The sequence below is a fragment of the Peromyscus maniculatus genome, chromosome X (genome assembly GCF_049852395.1).
Source record: "Peromyscus maniculatus bairdii isolate BWxNUB_F1_BW_parent chromosome X, HU_Pman_BW_mat_3.1, whole genome shotgun sequence".
NCBI classification, from domain to species: Eukaryota; Metazoa; Chordata; class Mammalia; order Rodentia; family Cricetidae; genus Peromyscus; species Peromyscus maniculatus.
In genome coordinates, this window is record NC_134875.1 from 47,622,264 (window position 1) to 47,640,052 (window position 17,789).

Consider the following 17,789-nt stretch of genomic DNA (forward strand, 5'->3'; position numbering starts at 1 on the left):
TTTCCAAGCAGTTCCACTAATTGGGGACCAAGCATTCAAACATATTAGCCTATAGGGGCCATTCTCACTCAAACCACCAGAACAGCCTAGTCCCTAACAACAGTCTATAAATATTTGCCCTTATACCCACAGATAAGTGTAGTCTTCATTCCTCATCAGGAATATTCTCTTTGCAACAAATGGAGACCATTACAGAAAACCACAACAAATAAAAATGTCAAGTTGTGGAGTCCAGTCCCAATAGATACATCTGTACAACACTCCCATACCTAAGGTTCAGGGAACATTATGGAAGAGGGGGATGGAAAAATTGTAAGAACCATCAGGTCAGGGAATTTGCTGTGAGAATATCTTCTAGTAACAATAGAAGCTACACCCATAAAGTCTCATCAACATGATCTACATTATTATATTTTTAAAGAGTTTCTCAGTGAACCTGAAGCGTGTTGTTTCAGATAGACTGGTTGGCCAGTGAGCCCTCAGGATCTCTGCACATATGTTCACCTGCCCCTGGCATTGATGTTATAGACAGGCAACCATGCCCAAGCATTTATGTGAGTATTAGGGATCTGAACACAGATCCCCATGCTTGACCAACCCACTGGTCCACTGAATTGTCCACTGAATCACCTCTCCAGCTCCTTGATTTTTGTTTTGTATGTGCAAGCGTTCTTTATCCATTGAACTGTATCCGAAGCCCCTTGTTTCTTATTTTATATTTTCAAGGATTTGAAATACAAGTCTTTTATCAGCAATCTGATTTTCTAATACTTGCCTCATTCTCTGAGTTATCCTCTTCACTTAATATTATTTGTAGGACAGATATTTTAAATTGACAAAGTTCAAGCTAGCCATTTCTTTTTCTTTGTTGCATGTGCTTTTTTTATGCTGTAAATAAGAAAGTTTTGTTTAAGCTGAGGTCATGAAAATGTCTCAGCTGTTTTTCCAACAGAGTGGATATACCCATATTTTACAACAGTTACCATGGCTTGAATGAACATTTGTGTTCTGCTTGACACTTTGCTATACATTTTCCATAGGATACAAGTGTAAAAGCACAGCAATGATAGTACCTAACTTCATTAAGCTTATACATGGATGATCTCATTCAAATATCACAACAAATAGTTGAGGTAAACATTAATGTTTCCATTTTAAAGATAGGGAGAAAAGAACCAGAGATGTTATATCCATGGGAGGAATGCCCTAGAATTGTAGTCCTATTCTAACCATAAAATAAACATGGAGGACACTAGGCAGTGGTGGCGCACGCCTTTAATCCCAGCACTTGGGAGGCAGAGGCAGGCGGATCTCTGTGAGTTCGAGGCCAGCCTGGTCTAAAAAGTGAGTTCCAGGAAAAGCACAAAGCTACACAAGAGAAACCCTGTCTCGAAAAACCAAAAAAAAAACAAAAACAAAAAAAAAAACCCAAAAACAAAACAAAAACAAAAACATGGAGGCCAAGTTGGATCATTTGGAAAGAACTAGCTATCATGTTAAAAAACAAAATAACATTATTTTCCAACACTTATTGAGAAATTTACAAGAGTTATGGCACTTAAAAATCACATGAATTCCTTGTGGAAAAATGCAGCACGATGGCTCTTACTATGAGTCTCAGAGATGTTCGGTATTGTCTTTCACGTGTTAGTTCCTTCCAGTTCTTCCTGAGTTTTCATCTTCCCGTATTCAACAATTATTTTCAGGTGAGGCCAAACTAGTTCCCATCCTGTGGAAGTGAATCACAGTTAATTTGAGCCAATCAGTGCTTTCATTCCTCTTACAAGTAATTACTTTGGGTCACTTTTGCTTAAAACTGTCAGTTCTGGATATGATACATAGAGCATATATAATGCTGTGGTTCATTTGAACTGACATTGCTGATCAACCAAGGAGAATATTGGGACCTCTGAAAGTTACTGGATTCCCTCAGCTTTTTTCTGAATTTGAAGAGCAGCAACTGGTAATAAGAACACTAAATGTCTTGTTCTTTAGTTAGAGGGAGCTCAGACATGTGTCCCTTTTGAACTAACATCTGGATGGTATGAATGGTTGTATTTTACAATTTAACTACAACATTATATACTGTATGCCCTTTCTTTTCCTTTTAAAATTTGAGTACAGATCAAGCCAATCAACTGTCTCACCTATTCAGAGGGCCTGATCCGGTTGGGGGTCCCTCAGCCATTGGTTCATAGTTCATGTGTTTCCATTCGTTTGGCTATTTGTCCCTGTGCTTTATCCAACCTTGGTTCCAACAATTCTCGCTCATATAAACCCTCCTCTTTCTCATTAATTAGACTCCCGGAGCTCCACCCAGGGCCTGGCCATGGATCTCTGCATCCAGTTCCCTCAGTCGTTGGATGGGGTTTCTAGCATGACAATTAGGGTGTTTGGCCATCCTATCACCAGAGTAGGTCAGTTCTGGCTGTCTCTTGACCATTGCCAGCAGATCTGTTTGGGAGGCATCCAGGCAGTGGGACTGGGTCCTGTGCTCAGTGCATAAGTTGGCTGTTTGAAACCTGGGGTTTATGCAGGGACATTTGGCTCAGTCTGGGAGGAGGGGACTGGACCTGCCTGGACTGAGTCTACCAGGTTGATCTCAATCCTCGGGGGAGTCTTTGCCCTGGAGGAGATGGGAATGGAGGGTGGGCTGGGGGGAAGGGGAGGGGGGAGAACAAAGGAATCCATGGCTGATATATAGAATTAAATTATATTGTAAAATAAAATAAAATAAAAAAATTTGAGTACAAATTAATAGGTTTTGTTATGACATCTTCACACATGCATATCATGTACTTCTCTCATATTTCCCCTCATCTTCTCCAATGCTCACCCCCTCCATTCCTACTGGTCCCCTTTCTCCCCTCAAATCATTTCATTCAACTTCTATGTCATCTCTATCTCTATCTCTATCTATCTATCTATCTATCTATCTATCTATCTATCTATCTATCTATCTATCCATCTATCTATCATCTATCTAAGATCTATGTATAAACCTAGATTCTCCATGTTACAGAAACATAATATTTGTCTTTCACTTTGATTTATTTGCTTGACATGATGGCTTCCAGTTCTATCCATTTTGATGCAAATGAAATTATTTTTTAGTATGGACAAATAGTAATCCATTATGTATATTTATCACATTTTCTTTCTTTGTTTTTTGTTGTTTTGAGACTGGGTTTCTCTGTGTAACAGCCCTGGATGTTCTGGAACTTGTTCTGTAGACTAGGCTGGCATTGAACTCACAGAGATCTGCCTGCATCTGCCTCCCAAGTGCTGGGATTAAAGGCATGCGCCACCACTGCCTGGCCCACATTTTCCTTATTCATTCATCTATTGATGGAATCTAGGCTGACGTTCCTTCTACTGAACAGAATAATATATGGTTCATCACTTTGAATCTCAGCAGGGCCTTGACTGTTCCAATCAATTGGAGAGGTGCCACATTATTTTAGAATCTAAGTATTTTAAAACAAACACACCTTTTTGAGATGAAGGCATTTGAGTTCCTGAAATCACTCGGCTATCTAAATGCATAGCCTTTCAAAGGAGCTCAGTGGTTATAAATCCCCTCCTAGAAGCATTCCAAATGTTATGTTCCCAGAGGTGTAAAGTGGATGCCACACTCAAGCAGACATTATGAAACAATCATATCTCCCACAAATTCTCCTACAGGCAAATTCATGTATCCAAAGAATTATTTCATTTCTCTCTGAATACTTTTCCTTCTCTCCTCCTAAAATTCATTTGTCTAGAGTCTTCCCTCTGCTCCTCCCTCTTCTCCATTGAAGTAACTATTACATAAATCCTAACCCCTTCCTGCAGTCATATTCTCTATGAACTTCCATGTACACACACACAACTAAGCTGAATTTTCCTCCTGCTCATCAGCTTTTCTTCAGTTTAGTTTTCAGACCTCAAATATATAAGGAAAGGAGAAACCGTTTTCCTCTCCAACACCAGCCACCTCTCTATGAGACAACTGAAACCAGTTCAAGCAGAGACTCCACAAGGAGGACTCAGCACGAACAAGTGAGGCTCCCAACTCACAGCCAGATGTTTGTGTGAACTAGCCTAGAGAAGATTCCAGCAACTTACCGAAGGCACAAAAGTTACAGAGCCAGTAAAACCACTCTTACAGTGTACTGTCTAAATTTCTGACCCCCAGAATCTGTGAAAATAATAAATAAATGCTTTACGCTTTTGAAATAATAAGGTGATTGTAAGAAGAACTTCAAGGACATTTGTGCAGGGTAATTTTTAAATAATCTTCTATGAATAATAACTATTATTAAATTTTACTTAGAGCCCTGAACTTTACATGCATTATTTTACTTAATTCTTACAAATTACTTTCAGGCTCGTTACACTGTCTACATGATATAGCTGAGTAAACTGAAGCTAGATGAGACTAACTGTCATGCTTGGGACTCTCAGTTCAAAGGTATATGCTTTTCCCAATGCCCCATGATTTACTCAGGAAGACCATATTTCATATGGAACAAAACATAGGATTCTAGGGTGTCACTCCTGAAGTCTGTCTCTGTCTTCATTTCTTGTCTCTCTCAGCTGCTATAAAGCCACATTCACTAAATGAGTATGATTAATATGCTACATTAGCTTCTGGTTAGGTCTCTTGCTTTTCAGAAACTTAATGTGCAATAAATTTTAAAAGTTACATTTTAATTATTTATATTATCTGTGGAGGTGCCACTGTGTGAACATGGAGGTCAGAGGACAATTTGTGAGAGACTATTTTCTCCTTATACTGTACAGAGTCCTAGAATTGAATAAAGATCATCAGGCTTTGGATATATCCCCTTTACCCACTGAGTAATCTTGACATGCTGCAAAAAATTTAAAATGACATATAGCCTGCCTCCTATCTGGGAGAAAGTTTGGCCAGTGTAAAGACAGTGAGAGGAACTGCCTATAAATATTACTTGAACAAAAGTGGAATAACATTCTCAACCTGTATCCACAATGAGTATATGGGTGCTTATGTAGCCTTCCCAAACATTTAGAAAAGTATGAGGGATATGTGTGGCCATGAGCTCATGCCAAATCCAAAGAAAAAATTCCAGGAAGCAAATGCTCAACTATAGGCAGATCCAGTTGTAAAGGTTAGTTAAAAATATCCCCGGGGCAGAAACGATGACTCAGTGGCCAAAGGCTTTTACCATTGCAGCCTGGTTACCTGAGTTCAATCTCCACAATCCATGTAAAGGTAGAACTAGAGAACTGACTCCACAAAGGTGCCCTCTGATCTCCATACTTGTGCTGGGACATGTGTACCTACAAGCACGTAGCCACCATGCACATAGGTACATATAGACAATAATGATGACTAAATACTTTAAAAAAATTCTCAAAAAGTAAAAATATCCATGTATAACTCAGGAAGCAGAAAATTGAAACATGTAATACAGTTTTAAGGAGGTTTCATCCCAACAAATTGTTTTCAGCTTGTGCTTTGTGCTAGGCTTTGAACAGATGAAGATAGGTCTCTTCTGTATCCCAGAATATAATCAATATTTATATGTATAATTCAGCTATCATTTGGCTTAAAAGAGCTTATTGGGAAATGTTATCATTTATACTATTTTCTACAGAAAAAATATTTTACTGTTTAAAATAACCCTGGGCTTTTAAATTATAACCTGTTTTTATGTTCAGGCTGAGTATTATTTCTCCTGCAGTTGTACATAAAATGTTTTTACATTAAAAAAGGACAAATACTATAGAATTGTATTATGTGAAATATATAGAATATACAAATTCATAAAAACAGAAAAACTAGATGTTACCTCAAGACGGAGAAGAAAGGAATATAGAACAATGATTTCCTAAGTACAGAATCTCTGTTTTGTGTGATGGAAAAACCCCACAAATGGACAGTAGTATCAGGACATAATATGAATGTAATAATCAATACAATTAATGTAATTAATGAATATTATAAATATAATTATTGAATGAATACTGCAAATGCAATCAATTAATACCACAAATGTAATTAATGTCATGAGTGTAATTAATGAATATCATAAATGTAATTAAAAAATAAAAATAAACTATATAATTTTTTTTTAAAAAATCACATAATATATCCTTATTATGCTTCCCTTCTTCCTCTACTCCTCTCAGTTCCTCCCCATCTCTCCACCTATCCGGATTCACCTTGCTGTGGGCGGCAGGAATATATCATAAGAACTCAGCTGGTTATGGCAAAGTCACTACATGGAGGGATCAAGAAATTCCTCCTGAGGAAGCCAAATTCCAAGGAGTTTTTGGTGTTACTTGGCTTATTCTATATCAGCTGTCTTCTGTTATGAAAATCATGTGTGCCTTCATAGTTTTCCCAATTGACTTTTCCCTAAGAAGGGCTAACAGTGTGGACTGATCACTCTCTGGACATACACATTTAAGGTATTTGGAGAACTGCCTTAGGAAAGGATTCCTCTAGAATCAGATATCTCCCTTAGCCACTTTCAAGGACTAACAGTAATAACAGTCCACATGTAAGTCTGCTGTTTAAGGTAAATTCCACAAGGAGACACCGCCTAGGTCCAGTGGATGTTAAATAATATTTTCACACAATTTAGCTTGGACCCTCCTTTCTTATAGCCTTACTAACTTTATAAACCTTTAACTCCTTACTTAACCACTTGTAGGAATATTTAGATAACCTTCTGCGCTGACAGCTATGGTCAGCCAGAACCCCAGTTCAAGCCTCCCTGTAATTATCGTCATTGGCAGCATCCGGCCAGGTCCATCCCCAGAGGAAGGAAAGTACCTTATCAGAGATACCTCTGTACTCTCTAATAACAGACCTAAGCATCCAGACTACCCATTTGAGAAGGCCTGGCGGATGTACCAATTAAACCTTACTTCCTCCTTTCCCAAATCTTACCTCAAGTTCCAGACTTCCCTTTAACTATCACCAGAGGCATCTAGCTGTACACAGGTTGCCTAGCGACCTAGCACACCTCCCACCCTGCAGAAAAATGACAGATAGCTTGGACAGATAGGAGCCACAGGAAAAAAGAAAGCAGTTTTATTTTCTCCCAATTGACCTAGCAACTTATAGATTCTTAACATCTTCTACCAATCATGTTTAAGACTATAGTTGAGCACATAAGATCCCTCTTCTTTGATATTACCCAAATTTAACCTTTAGTTAATTCATTTCCCCATTGGTCACTTCCCTTTGGGGTTGCAAATGATAATTAACTGTTATTGCCACTCTATGTGATTTTTATCACCCCTCTGTTTGACCCTGGAAGCCTGGCTTTGCACTGCCAAGGGATTATTGCTTGTAAGTGTACATATACTGGGATTCCCAGGGCATGGGAGAACAGAGAGACAGAGAACAGGGAGGAATAAGGAGGATTTTGATCAGAAAGTACATGTGGACAAGATGGAAGATGAGGAAGAGTCAGATAGGGAAGTCCTAGCTGGGTAAGAGCAAGGTGAAAAGGACCTATATGAGGCAGAATTAAGACGAGAGAATTAAGATAGAACTTAGAAGGAACAGTAGATAAATATATAGAGAAATCAGGCAAGAAAGGAGCTAGGCATGAGAACGGAGCTGAAGCTGTGTAAATAGGATGTTATGCCAGAGGAATTAAAGCAAGTGGACTATAGAGCTCGGTGTGCTGAGATTCTATTTCCCGAAAATAGTCCTAGCTGATAGTAGTTCTCTCTCCTGAGCCCCTGGGATGTATAATATTAAGGCTGGTCCCTCTAATATTATACACCACCTTCTTTCTATCTCTCATTAGATAACAAAAAAGCTTCTAAGGTATAATAATAAAATAAAATAAGACAGAATAAAAGCTAATATATTGGAATAGAACAAAACAAACAGAAAGAAAAGAGCATTAAGAAAAGGCACATGCAGACATAGATGCAGAGACCCACGTGTTTGCACACACAGGAATCTCATAAAAACACAAAGACACTCTTTTTACCTCCTCTTCAGCAGGGTTCTCTGAGCCCCGAGGAGATGGATTTGATGGAGACATCCCATTTAGGGCTGAGTGTTCTAAGTCTCTCATTCTGTGCATAATGTCTGGCTGTGAGTCTCTGTATTTGTTCCCATATGTTGCTTCTCTGATGATGGCTTAGCAAGGCACTGATCTATGAGTATAGCATAATGTCATTAGGAGTCATTTTATTGCTACATTTGTTTGTTTGTTTGCTTATTTATAGAGAAGTAGTATTTGGTTTTACCCTAGGTCCCTGGGCTATGTAGTCTCAGGTTTTTGGTCACCCAAGCAGTGTTGGTATGTATGTTGGTATGGGTTCTGTCTCATTGAGCAGGCCTTAAGTTAAATCAGATATTGTTTGGTTGTTCCACAAGCTTTGTGCCACCATCACACCAGCATATGTCGCATGCAGGATACCATTGTAGATCAAAAGTCTATGCCTGGGTTGGTGTTTAAGTTTTTTCTTTGGTAGCCTGCAGAGTACTTTCCTATACCAAAGATGCTAGCATGTAAGTTTGAAGGGTCTATGTAGGCACCAGCTCGACTTCTCCATGTTCAATGAGTTGTGTAGGTGTTGTCTTCAGCAACAGGGCCTTACCCTCTGTGGAGAGCAAACTATTGTCTTGGCAACAGCCTGGGTTGTTTGGGGATTCCCATGCGACCCCTTTGGTCAACAACTCAATTAGATGCAACCCAATGCAAGAACTTGAAGCTTCGTTTGGTGACAACAGATTTATTTTTTCAATATTTCTGCCACAATATTCTGATGTTTATGTTATTGCCTCTTTAGGGTAAAAGACTCTGAGCTTCCTAATTCTCCATTTTGCTGGTATCACTAACTCCATCACTTAGATTTTGTTTTTATATTTATTATGGCAGTGTCTATCCTTATTGTACTTAAGCCATTTCCATTCAAAGTGAATGGAATTACAACAGTATCTCCCGTATTAACAACTCTCCTTCCATTGTCCTTTTGCTTCAGCTTTCCAAGTACTAGGGTTACATGTGTGTCCCACTATACCCAGCATCTGATTTTGTTTATTTATTTATTTTTATTTAAAATTTATTGATTTATTATTACTGTGTGTATGCACAAATGTGGTGTGTGTGTATACCATGGTGTGTATGTGGAGGTCAGAGGACAATTTTGTGGAGTATGTTCTCTTTATCCATCTCTATGTGGCTTCTGGGGGAATCAAACTCAAGTGGCTAGGCTTGCAAAGAAACTACCTTTACTCAGCCCACTTCTGGGTTCCAATGTGCCCAAACCGTCTCAATTTCCCCCTCCTAGTTATCTACCGGCTATTTGGTTGTTATGCTTGAGTCTCAGAACTAATTTAACTCAGCCGTTTGAGGATATTGCTCTACTTGTTCCTGCATCTGATGTTGGTGTGTGTGTGTGTGTGTGTGTGTGTGTGTGTGTGTGTGTGTTCAACTTAGCCCTTATAACCTGGCCAATAGACAATTAACTATGACTCTAGCATTAGAAACAGCCAAGTATCTAGTATTGCCTACTAAGAATTCAAAGGTTCTGGAAGCTTTGCTCCATCAAAACAAGGAAGAAAACCAAGAAAGAAGACACAAGATTAAGTAATAAGGGATCCAGTAAGGAGAACTATGAAGGAATGTACTAGGACAAGGGCTGTGTATCTGGTCTATAGACTATACAGTTAGAGTCTTTGGAAAGAATGCTCTTAGGTTTGGGAAATATGCCAAACTACTGCCTATTTCCCAAAATATGACAAACAAACAAAGGATGGTTTTTCAAACACATACATACAAGACTGATTCTTAAAATATCAGACTCTTGCTAGCTACAATAAAAGCTACTTGATAATTAAAAAAATATTTATATACTATATTAATGCTAAATATATACTAGAATAGTTGGATATGATGATCTGAAGAGTAATACTGTGAGCAAATAGAGACAATGTGCTGGTTATTTAATCAAAATTGGTATTTTAAAAATTATAGATTGAAGCATGAACCTAATTAGTCTTATCAATAAAAACCAAGAGTCATATATTGGAGAACAGCCACCCCTGACTTCTTACCTCTCCAGATACTCCGAGGCTGCTCCTCTGCTTCTCTGATATTTCAGGTTATTAACCCCCACAACAAAGGTAGCTTCTTACCTCTCCGGATCCTCCAACCATAAAGGCAGAGATCCTGTCTCCTCCCTGCCTTATCACTTCCTGTCTCCACCTCCCAAGTGCTGGGATTAAAGGTGTGTGCCACCACTACCCAGCCTCTGTGGTTAACTAGTGGCTAGCTCCATCCTCTGATCTCACAAACAAAATATCATATAATAATAGATGTTTATAGCTCTCCCTATATACATATGTATATATATATAGTTTGATTTAAATTTAAGTGAAATTAGGAATACAGTGTATGAGTAGGCATGGAAGACTAAGTAAATTTGCCATATAGGCTTAGTACAATTCCTATAAAATGCAAGAATGATTTATATAGACCAGACCATTATAACATTTATATGCAAAATCAGAAGACCTATAATAGTGAAAATAATTTTGAAAATTAAAATGAGAAGAATCAATATACTTGAATTCAAGATAGTAAACAGACATTGTAATCAAAACCATTTGATAATGGTGGAGGCATATATGCATAGATCAACAGAATAGAGAGAGCAGAAATAAACCTATACAAATACACATGAGTTGACACATAGTAATTGCATTTATTTATGGGATATATTATGAATGTTTAATCCATATGTAGTGCATATTGACCAAATCTGGATATTAGCATTTCTACTGTCTCAGACATTCATCAATTTTGGGGGGAGTTGGTTACTATAACATTCTCTTCTAGTTATTTAGAGGTATATATGAACTTGTTGGGCCTGTGCAATGACTTGGCAGGTAAAACAGTAAATGCTCTTGCTGCCAAACCAGAAGACCTGATGTTGATTCCTGGAATTCACTTAGTAGAAGGAATGAACCACTTCCTCTTACCTCTACATGCATGACATGACACATTCATGAACATTTACAAACACACACACACACACACACACACAGACACACACACACACACACACACAAAATAAATGAAAGCATTTTTTTTTAAAGAAAAGAAGTTGCCATAAGGGATGGGAGAAAAGTGAAGAAAAAACCTGGCCTATATGGATACATTTTAGAGATTGGAATAGCGGGTTTCTCTATAGAACTCTTACAAGCTAGGAGAGAATGGGATAATGCATTCAGAGTACTGAAGGGAAAGACTTGTTAGCCAAGAATTCTGTACAGAGCAAAGCCATCCTTCAAAAATGAATGACAAGGCCTTTCTAAGACAAGGGAAAATTGACAGAATTTATCACTACTTGACAAGGCACACAATAAATGCTTAAGAGAGTCTTACATTTGGAAACAAAGAAAAATAATTCTTACCAGGAAAGCATATAGAAGTATAAAACTCACTGGTAGAGTATACACACACACACAACATATATATGCTTGTGAGAAAAGAAAACTCATTAATGCAGAAAAGGAGCAAAGTACAAAAATTAACAATGAAGAAGAAGAAGAAGAAGGGAGTAAGAATATACAAAAATGTCAAGAAAACAAATGAAAAGACAGGAACAAGTTCTTATCTATTTATTAATAATAACCTTGAAAGAAAACAGACTAACTTTCCAAATTAAAAGATAGATACTGGTAGAATCTATTTGTTAAAATAATCAAATGTATACTGCTTATGAGAAACACAATTCACTGATAAAGACACAGGCCAAACGTTAAGGACAACAACAAAAGTAAGTAGGAAGCACTTGCCAAAGTAAGTATCAAGTACTCACATCAGATAAAAGAGACTAAGTCATGCACTGTAAAAAGAAAGAAAATATGTTATATGACAAAAGCAACGACTCAGCAAGAGGACATTACAAGCATACACATATCATGTCCAAACCAGACCACCCAAGCACATAACACAAATATTGTAAGAGCCAAGGGAGAGACAGATTCCAGTGCAATAACAGCTCAGAACTTCTACACCACAATTCAATAACTAGGCTGCTTATCTAGCTAAAAATAATAGAAAACATCAGAGTTAAAGTATATTATATGCCAAATGGATTGAGCAGACACATATTGAGCATTTCTTACAAGAACTACAAAGTGAAGCCTACTAATCAGCATGAGAAATATTAGTTTGCGTTATCTCTTGGGTAAACCATAAGTTGGGCCACAAGACAACTCTCAATAACTTCAAAACTTTCTAATTGCCCTATTTATTGTTCTATTGCTGTGAAGAGACACTTTGAAGCAGTAGCTGAAAGTTTTACATCCTCATACATGGACAGCAGGCAGAGAGAGAGAGAGAGAGAGAGAGAGGGAGGGAGGGAGACAGACAGACAGAGAGACAGAGGCAGAGAGACAGAGACACAGACAGACAGAGACACAGAGAGAGAGACAGAGAGAGACTGGGCCCGGCTTAAGCTTTTTTTTTTTTTTTTTATGAACTGGAGAGAGACAGCCCAATAGTCTTTTTTCCCTTGGAAATGGGACAGTTGTGAGCTGCCATGTGGGTACTGGGAATTGAACCCAGGTCTACCAGAAGAGCAGCCACTGCTCCCAACCACTGAGCCATCTCTCCAGCCCCCGGCTTAAGCTTTTAAAACCCCAAATCCTACCCCCCAGTGACACACATCATGGAAAAAGACCACACCCACTCCAGTAAGGCCACACCTCCTAATCCTTCCCACACAGTTTGACTAACTGGGGACCAAGTGTTCAAACATGGACCTATGGGGGCCATCCTCCTTCAAACTGCCACATTAATCATATTTTTCCCCTGAAAATCAATTACAACAGGGACTTTGGAAATAGAACAAACATAAGGAAACAACATGTAGAATGACCCATTGAGGCAGTAAGAAATAAAAAGGCAGATAAGAGACATTCTTGACAAATGAAAGTGTTAATACAACATACTAAAACTTATATATTAATTGGGTCTGTTCTCCAGGGATTCCTGTGGAAGTTTGGTCCACAATGTGGGAAAAATGGGAAGAGGCAGAACTCTAAAGATGTGAAGCCAATTACAGGGTGGTTAGGTCACTGGGGATGCTACCCTCAGAAAAGATTAACATTGGTGCTGGAATGAGTTAGTTCTCATGAGAGTGGCTTATACAAAGAGCAAGTCAGGCTCCTGAATCCCATTTCGACTTCCTGTATTGTCATGTAATCCTTTTTCCTTCTACATACTTACTCCAGGATGCCATGTACCAGGCTGTGCTTTAGCTAGATGCTTCACTAGGGCCAGATGCTCTTCTATAATCAGAACTCTGCTCTGGATAAATCTTTTTTCTTTGTAAGTACCGAGGGTCGGGTATTTTAATAATAGCAAAGTGGACTAATGTAGTATGAGACACAGCAGAAGCAGCACCAGGAAAGGAAATTAATAGCAATAAATTTCTCTATAAAATAGATTGCAAAATAACCTAGCAACAACTTAAGACCACAAAGTTAGCTGGAAGAAAGACATAACAAAAAACAGAGCAAAAATAAATGAAATTTAACCTAAAAGTACAAAATTCCAGCAAAATAGCAAATTGGTTGTTTGCAATGATATATAAAGTTAAGAAATCCTTAGACTAAGAAAACAAGAGAAAGATTCAAGTAAATAAAACAGGAGCTGAACAAAAAGATGGAGAACACTGTAAAATATAAAAGACTATTATGAACAACTATCTGCCAGCAAATGGAAAACATAGAAAGTGTAACTCCTGGATCCATTCATCCCACCAAGATTGAATCATGAAGAAATAGAAAACTCAGACCTATAACAAATAATAAAACTGAGTCACAGGCCGGGCGGTGGTGGCGCACGCCTTTAATCCCAGCACTCGGGAGGCAGAGCCAGGCGGATCTCTGTGAGTTCGAGGCCAGCCTGGGCTACCAAGTGAGCTCCAGGAAAGGCGCAAAGCTACACAGAGAAACCCTGTCTCGAAAAACCAAAAAAAAAAAAAAAAAAAAAAAAAAAAAAAAAAAAAAAAAAAAACTGAGTCACTAAATTTAGGTTTCCCAACAAAGGAAAAGTCCAAAATTGGATGTCTTCATGGCTGTGAGAGAATCACTACTAATTCTCTATTTTGAACAAATAAAAGCAAGTAAATTTTTCCAAGTTTACTATAGATGGCCACCACTATTCAATTGCTAAAGCCAGAGAAGAACACACACACACACACACACACACACACACACACACACGCACGCACGCACGCACGCACGCACGCATGCACGCACGCATGCATATATGCACGTGTGCACGCACGCATGCACACACGCGCACACACATATGGGTATATGACAAGGTGGGGATTACAAATCTTAATGAACACAGATACAAAAATTCTCAACAAATTATTAGCATATCAAATCCATTGTATATGTGAAAGGTTTTATGGCACAAGAATGGAACTTATCTTGAGAATGGAAGGATATTACAGCACATCTAAATCAATAAGCATGACACGTCACATCAACACAATGAAGGACACAAACCATAAGAACACCCCGATAGTTGTAGAAAAGCATTTTGTAAAATCAATGCTTCTTTATGGCAAAAACCTCACAAGTTAAGTCTAGAAGGGGCATGCCCACAGCCAGTATGTGACTGAAAAAGAAAAAAACATTTCATCTAAGATCTAGGAAGAGAAAAGGTGCCACCTTCCATGACTTATATTCAACATTATGTGGGAAGCCCTAGTCATCATAGCCATAGCAATTGGGTAGGAGAAAGAAATAAAAGGCATCCCAATGGAAAAGGAGGAAGTTAAACTTGCCCTTTGTTTTCAGATGCCATAACTTTTATAGAAAAACCTGAGTGCCCCATACATTAGAAATGTGAGACAAATACAGGGAAGCTTCAGAATATAAAACCAGTGCAACGGCTTTACATTAGACCTTGCTGAAGAGCAAGAGAGAAACAGTCCCGTTCATCACAGCTGCAAAAACACGTGGGGAAAAAAAAAATTCAGCTAAGGCAGTGAAAGGTCAGCACAATTGGTAAAGTATACATTTTTTTTTCAGAAAAGAAGTATAAAGGGTTAAGAAGTATATGTGTGCCTTGTTATACTCTGCTCAATGCCACTGCTCTTTGCAAATGTTACAAGTGTTTACAAATTATTTTGTGACTATTCTGAATTGAAAATTCTATCAATGTCATTTGTCCCACAGCATGTGTTTCCTTTGTGCCTTTGAGTCACATTTTGGTGATTCTCCTAAGTTTTCAAACAGTTTATTGTTATTATCCCTTGATGGTAATCTGTGATGGGAATGTTGCTGTTTATATTCCAATTGTTCTGGAGGAATCACAAACCGTTCCTGTGTGAGACAGTGACCTTAACTGTGTTGACTATGTTCTAATTGTCCCACCTGTTCACACACTTCTCTGACTTTATTGGGTCTTCCTATTCTCAAAGACATAAGAACATGGACACTAGGCCAACTAATACTATACAATGGCCTCTAAGTGCTTAAGCAGAAAGATACTTCTATGTACGTTCTTTCCTTTACCACAGTTTTAATCCAGTAAATTAGAACCACTAAGTACTAAAAAGTATATTTGATTGCATGTATAGTCATTTCTGTTTTATAACTGGGTAAGGCTGCAGGTGTATTTCATCCAGGTTTCTCTGTACCACAGCCTGTATTGCTATGGTAACATTGACCACCACTCTCTGTTGAGTCACAAAGCCTCAGTGGCAAGCTGAGTTGAAGCAGGTGGGCCTGGTCAGTACTGTGCTTCTTGCTGTGGGGTGTGAACTGAGGACCTTGCCAAGAAAGTTATGATAGTTGGTGTACTTCCGAAGTAAGAAGGTAAGAATTGATTAAGGGATAAAGAAATATGATGTATGAACAAAATGTTGCACTCATCATCCATACAAATAATGACATCTCGTCATTTGTGGTAAAATTAGTGAGATGGGGCCAGAGGATATTAGGTTAAATGAAATATTTCTGGCACAAAGGAGTAACTACTGCATGGTGTCATTTATGTATGGCAATCACAAGTTCATTTCACAAAAGAAAGAGTAGTGTCTACCAAAACTTCGTAGGGACGTGTGTGTTGAGGGTTGGGGAAGGCAGATGGGAATGGAGAGACTCCAGCTAATGGGTTCAAGTGTATATTTGGATCTAGGAAATAACTTCTAATGTTCTGTAGCACTATGATAAAGTTGACAAAATTAATTGCATACTTTCAAATAGCAAGTAGAATTTTGAATGCTCCCTACACAAAGCAGTGACGAATGTTTAAGGTAGCGAATATGCAGTTTACTGTGATCTGATACTCTCCCTCCCTCTCCCCTCCAGGTCTCTGCCCCACCCCTCACAATTTCCCTCTTTGCCTTCTGTTCCTCTCTCCCCTCTCACTCTCCCCTCTCCTCCCATCCTCCCCTCCTTCAAGGGAACTTGATTCTTCTCCTGCTCTCCTCCTGCCCTCCCCTCACTTCTGCCCCTCCTCCCCTCCTTCCTTCTCCTCTCTACTCACCTTCTTCCCATACTTCCTCCCTTCTTCCTCCCCCTCCTTTCCACTTCTCCACCTGCCTCCCCTCCCCTTCACTTCTCATCCCCCTTTTTTCCCTCCCCCTTTATCCCCTCCTTCACTCTTAACATCTTTTTCCCCATCCCCTCTTTCAGACCTCCCCCCTCTGATAGCTGTCATCCCCTCTTCCTCTTTCCTAGCTCCCTCCCTTTGCCTCCCCTTCCTCCTCCTCTCTTCTCACCCTCTCCTCCCTTCCTCTCCCTTTCTCCACTTTTCCTCTCTTCCTTCCCTCCTGTCCTCCTCTTTCCCTCCTTTCCTCCTTCTCCTTTTCCCAGTCTCCTCTCCACCTCTTCCCTTTCCTTCTCCTACTCTCCTCCCTTCCTCTCCCCTCTCTTCCCTCCTCCCTTCTTCCCTTTCCCTCCACCTCTCTCCTCCTCCTCTCTTCCTTTCCCTCCCTTCTCATTACTCTCTTCCTTCTCTCCACTTCCTCTGCTCCTTCCCCCTTTCTCTCTTCCTCTACTGCTAATCTCCTCCCACCCACCTGTTACCTCCCCCTCTTTCCTCCCTACCTCTCCTTCCTTTTTCTTCTGCTCTCCTCATGTCCTTCCCTCCCTTCCTGTCCTCCCCTCTCCCCTTCCCCTTCTCTTCCCCTATCCCCTCTTCTCCTCTCCCTTCCTCCCCTCCTTCTTTCTTCCCTACTGTCCTCTTCCCTTCTTCTATTCCCTCCTCTCTCCCTATTCCCTGACCCCGAACCATCCCCCCTTCCCTCCACTTCTACTTCCCTCCTGCTTTCTTCTTTCCTGTTCTTCCTTCCCCTCCTGTGCTCCCCTCTCCTCTTTCTTACCCTCTCTTCCTCTTCCCTTCCCTCCCTCTGCCATTACTCTCCTCCTTCCTTCTTCCTTTTCCCTCTGCTACTCACTTCATCCCCTCCTCCCATCCCCTTCTTTCCTTCCCCTTTCCTCTTTCCTACCCTTTCTTTTCCTCTCTTCCTTTCCTCCTCTCCCTCATAGCCTCTTTCCTTCTCCCCTTCACCTCCTCCCATTCCTTCTCCCTCTTCAACTACTTTCTTTCTCTTCTCCTTCCCTCTTCCCTGCTCCTCCCTTCCCCTCCTTCTCTTTCTTCCTTACCTCCTTCTCTCCTCTACTACTCTTCTCCACTCCTCTCTCCTTCATCCCTTCCCCTCCTCCCTTCTTTCCCTCCTTTCCTCCCTCCTACTGGAACTTGCTATCATCTGTACTGCAGCCTGGTTGCTATAGATACATTGGCCAC

At 39.6% G+C, this 17,789-nt stretch overlaps 1 protein-coding gene and 1 long non-coding RNA gene across 3 annotated transcripts in view; one reads left to right on the forward strand and one right to left on the reverse strand.

Annotated features, from left to right (window-relative positions):
• Positions 1–1,609: 1,609 nt before the first annotated feature.
• Positions 1,610–17,726, reverse strand: LOC143271042 (uncharacterized). The gene is made up of 2 exons (XR_013048304.1): positions 17,648–17,726; positions 1,610–1,729 (listed from the first exon to the last, which is right to left on the reverse strand). It is a non-coding gene; the product is annotated as an uncharacterized LOC143271042 (long non-coding RNA).
• The window catches only part of Dcx (doublecortin), an 80,035-nt gene continuing 77,971 nt past the window's right edge, over positions 15,726–17,789 (forward strand). For both annotated transcript variants that reach the window (XM_042269010.2, XM_076562890.1), the window contains exon 1: positions 15,726–15,853. The gene's annotated coding sequence lies outside the window, so the exon portion shown is untranslated. The remainder of the gene's footprint in view (positions 15,854–17,789) is intronic.